The sequence below is a fragment of the Montipora capricornis genome, chromosome 9 (assembly GCF_036669925.1).
Source record: "Montipora capricornis isolate CH-2021 chromosome 9, ASM3666992v2, whole genome shotgun sequence".
Classification (NCBI taxonomy): domain Eukaryota; kingdom Metazoa; phylum Cnidaria; class Anthozoa; order Scleractinia; family Acroporidae; genus Montipora; species Montipora capricornis.
In genome coordinates this window covers 5,597,119-5,602,118 of record NC_090891.1, presented here as the reverse complement: position 1 = coordinate 5,602,118, position 5,000 = coordinate 5,597,119, and the positions used below count along the sequence as shown (strand labels likewise).

Below are 5,000 nucleotides of genomic sequence, written 5' to 3'. Positions count from 1 at the left end.
TGGGCAGGCCTTAAGTTTCCATGGCGAGGAGGCTTATAAATACCTTATTTACTTGAATGACGCGTATAAGCGTGCAATAATCGATAGCCAGGGACAAGAAGAAAGTTAGTGGAAAGTGGAAACTTATTTGAATGCATTGCTGTGGAACGGACGTGGTTTGAACATGTGCTTTCGGTGGGCAGTATGATATCCAACCGCTAAAATGCAGAAAACAGAACAGTCATGGGGAAGGGGGGGGGGGGGGGCACAACTAGGAAAGCACTGTAAAGCAGCATTGGACTCATTTCTTGGTATTTAAAATATGGGGAATTATAGGATTAATCTATTTGCCTTTTGTTGTGTCAAATTCTTAACGCGGATTTCTAAATTTTTACCACTAGAATAGACATGACAAGAAAAATCATATTCTAGATATTACCTTCGATTTACGCCGGGTTATCGTATTTTTTTTCCTCTGACCTCTCTTCCCAATCTTGCCATTTTTAAAATACGGAGCATGTAACGACTTCATGTAAGACTTTATGTCTTATGTTTTTCCTCTTCCGTCATGTATGCTTTACATTGTGATGTCGCAGAATAAGAAGGAAAGACACTAACCTCACAGGAAGTCTTTTGTTGACTGCATCGCACTGGAAATCTACGAGAGGGTTTACGGACAAACTAGCCGATTCGTTGCAGCTGGATTACTAGTAACCATCTCGAAAAAAACAACTGTACATCCTTATTCGAAAATCCAACTCGAAAATTCTACTCGCAATCCTAACTCGAAATCCTAACTCGAAATCCTGACTCGGTAAATAGGCAACCTCATTTGCATCGAGGATAACGGATATAACACTTCTCGATCATAATAGAGAAACCTGCCTAGATTCCCACTGTAAAGTGAGGCTTTGCCGCCTTATTTTGACCTTGATATTTGGACTACATGAAAAAAAAAAAAAAAAAAAACTCTAGGGCCTATTTTCCTTGTTGTAAACTGGTAAAAACAAATTGAAAGCAATTCTTGCTTAAAGAAACATGACCGGCTTGGCACGCTCTCAACTTCAGTGCCTGCCTGATACGATTCTTTCCCGTCACGTTCCCTTGGTTTTTTTCTATTTTCTAACTTTTCAGCATTGTTCAGCTTTAATTGATTATCCTAAATATTTCATATTCTCGATAAATATATAAAACCATCCGATAGCGTTTTTTATTCATCGTTTTTATGTTTCTAATGCTAACAATAATTCTTGAAAGGGAAATTATCTTGTCACGCGGTGATGTTTGCTGTTCCGCGATGTCAAGTCAATATCTATAGTTTAGTCTCAATTAAGAGGAACATAATTGTGTTTGGTATCAGCGTTAATGGTAATAACAATCGTCATTGTAATTTTCAGAAATTTCAAACCTGCTTGAAGCCAAGACCGTGCATGTTTCACAAAAGAAAATCCCAGAAAACTTTGCTTTGTTCACAGCTTTAAGAAGTTGAGAGATAATTCCATGCCTTTCGTGGACAGCTTTGCTGTCAAAACTGAGGCTTTTTTTAACACGCCAGAATTGCGACTGGTATTTTAAAAACGAGCGCTGTAATATTACAATTGGGGTAGATGGCTGAACAAACATCACGAGTCCCATTTAACAGGTTGAATTATTCTCAATCTCCTCCGAAAATGTGCAAACAGTAAATCCACATTTGTAGCTAAATAATTTGCAATTTTTCATTGAATATATTTTTTTCTTTCCTCTGTTTCTTTCTTTCAGTTTTTTCGTTACGAAAGAAACATGTACGTGATCAGTCACAATGAAATTAAATGCTAATAACTCAAGATGTCTACAGAGCTCCTGATGCATCGAGGACGACCCAGCTTGACTGACAAAGTTAAATAAATAAATAAATAGTAAATGGTCTTCATGCAGAGAAGCTGTACTCTCCGTGGTTAGTTACAGATATATATTCAGTTTACGATGAAAGAAGTCTTGTTTCTTTGGGTCGTTCAAATTTGTAAGCTCTGCCTTGCCTATGCTCAAAACACCACCCAAGGTAAGAAAAAACAGAAAATTGTTGTGAGAAATTTAATTTGAAAGCGGCCTTATTTTCCTGGAAGCAGTGCCACTGTTTTAATTGACGCCTTTTTGGGGACTCATTCATTGCAACTCCGATACCTAATAAAAATTGGTTCAATAAGTGGTTCGGAAGCAAGGAAGAAGCCGTCGTGTTAATAGTCTAGTCAACGCATTTTTAAATTGGGCATTCTATTGGGAAGTGAGCGAAAGTACATCTATCATGAAATACAACTCAATTAGTGATCTTTGTTTAGCTTTTGAGTTGGTTATAAAACGGCCTGGGGAATCAACCGATAATAGCCCTGAACCCAATGAGGGACTCATCTCCAACCTCCGCAGGCTAGCAAGGTCAGGTGGCTCGGAGGAGAATGAGTTTTGTTGAAACGCTGGCTTGTCAGGGCCAAGAAAAGACTCATCACCAATCGTGTATTTGCTATAAACGGGAAGAAATATCGACAGTCATAAATCTTGTAAACATGTTCTCAACGTAAATGATATTTAAACGAAAGAGTGAAGTGATCCTCGCACAGGCAGCTTCAACGAGATTCTAACCCAAAACCTTTGCGATGTTGGGAGCAAGTCAATTTGTTGGTCAACATGTTACGGTCAAAGGATTCTATGAAACACCGCACTTCAAACACATATAGCGGATATTACATGGCCGTGCGGAGATACAAAATTTCTCTTCGAGTGTTAAAAAATATTTTTCGACAAAAGAAGAGAAATTTCGTATCTCCAAGCGGCCATGTAATATTCTATTTATTATATAAACAATAATGAAATACTAAATTATTTAACGAAAGACATCGAAAGGCGCGATTTTCATACTAATATGTAACCGTAGCAACAGTGATCCTTTCACGCCTGAAAATAACATGTTCTATTTTTTTTTATATAATAACTCAAGTTATTCACGGATTTTGATTGGTTCTTGTCTATGATCTATTAGAGGACAGACGCACGATTGACGTCACCATAAGCTTTTATGCTAATAAAGTTTATTTCTTTATTATATAAAACAAATAGATTCCATGTTGCCGTGGGTCTGTTCAGTAATAGATCACAGAAGACGTCAAAATGTGGTAAGAACATCAGTGACACACTCGGCTATCGCCTCGTGTGCCACTTTTTTGTTCTTACCACATTTTGACGTCATCTGTGATCTATTACTGAACAGACGCACGGCAACATGGAATCTATTTGTTAACTGAAGCATATTAGCGGGCCGGAATCCTAAATCCTTCAATGTGATTGGCTAATCGTGCGCTCGTAGCCGGTCCAGCTTTTTACGATACGGACCACGGTCCGAAATCTTTTAAGCCTCTTCCAGGCGGCGTTCAGTTAGTTGGGGCGCAGCTTGAAAATCGGCGCGCGAAAAAATGAAGAAAAAGCGCGCAAAGGGAGGCGAAGGAACGCCTTTAACGGACCTATTCCGCCCACCTGTCAAGATGTCAAATGATCAATTAGTCGTGAGCATTCCTGTCGTGAGAATCGCGTAGCTTGCCAAAAAAATGTTGAAAATTATGATGTGGGTCTGAATTTTTGTCGATCTTCCGAAGATCAAATTCTACGGAAATCTTCGGCTTGATACTAGTAAATTTGAAAACTAAGTAGCATCGTACAGGACACTGCTAAGTAACAGCAGTAAACGATAAAACAAAAATTACAATCGAAAAAATTTATGACCAAGAACTAGAAACTCTGGCAATTATTTTCAGACCAAATTCGAGTCTGAGCTAAATTGTAAAGCGCGGTACTGAGTTAGCGACTTTCAAGTGCGATACAAAGACGCCTCGGCAAACATTGAGGCTAAAACGTTGAACCTCGTAAACGACTTCACAATCGCCATTTTTCACGTTTGGATCATTGTCTTTAACAGTCTCATTTCCATCAATTCCAATTTCGGCTGCAAAGAAGCTCTGATTTCAAAAGGTCGCATCTCCTCTTGCATATAAACCGACACCAACGGCCAAAATAGTAATCGCCATATTTTCTTTCCTGAAATACTTCTTTTGCAAGTAGAGGGAATGATCAAGCTCTTCCCGAACCGACTGCCAAAAGAATTATTGCGGAAACATCAGTATCTCAAGCCAAATAAGCTGTCTAGCGCCTTCTTTAACTTTGATTTTTCTTGTAAAATCTTCTACACCGACAAGCAAAACAAAAAATTGCTTCACGCGCGATCTGAATGTCCCTTGTGTAAACTGACCAATCAGAGGGTATACTAGATCCTGGTATACCGGAACGGCCTTTTGTTAAGTTTGCCCACAGGCGTTCTCTCGCCTCCCTTCGCGAGCTTCTTCTTCATTTTTTCGCGCGCCGATTTTCGCGGTGCGCCCCAACTAACTGAACGCCTGGAAGAGGCTAAAATCTGTTCCGTGCTAAAACTGTCGTGGCTAATTAAAAATGTCTTTACTACGGCGCGACGAAACAGTGGATTTCAACACTTAAAATGCAAGTTTTCGCTTACTGACCGTTGCAAAGATAAGAAAAAACATCCGCAATGGAATGAAAGGCCTCTTTATTCTTCAAAAAAAAAAAGGTTACGTTTATACAAACGTATAAACACTACACTCTCTTCAGTTTATTCTTCAAAAACTGAGGCGAGTATTCACATGATTTTGCAGACAACACTTTGCTGGTTTGCTGTTTTCGAGCTGGTGGCCGGTTTTCTTGCACTGTTGACATGCCGTCGAACTTAAAACAACATTTTGAACTCGGTTTTTCGGTTGTCATCCGTTGTTTTCCTTCTACTCTGGCTTTAAATCGCTTCATTTAAGAATATACGGATTCCAAGCTAAAATAGGCAAACAAACACATTGCGACGCCTTGGTTTTTCCCGTTGTTGTTTTTCGCGAACTGTTAACATGTCGTTTAACCAAAACTACTAACTGCAGAGGAGTCCTTTGAGCGGCTCAGTTTTTCGGTTCACATCCTTTATTTTCTTTGGAGTTCTA

At 39.2% G+C, this 5,000-nt stretch overlaps 1 protein-coding gene across 2 annotated transcripts in view; it reads right to left on the bottom strand.

The window, feature by feature from the left end:
* LOC138014906 (uncharacterized) overlaps positions 1–1,428 on the bottom strand; it is a 16,225-nt gene extending 14,797 nt beyond the window's left edge. The window contains exon 1 of one of the 2 annotated variants that reach the window (XM_068861787.1): positions 1,388–1,428. The gene's annotated coding sequence lies outside the window, so the exon portion shown is untranslated. Of the gene's footprint in view, positions 1–597; positions 940–1,387 lie in introns of those variants that run through there. The other variant, XM_068861786.1, reaches the window with a different exon arrangement.
* Positions 1,429–5,000: the final 3,572 nt, after the last annotated feature.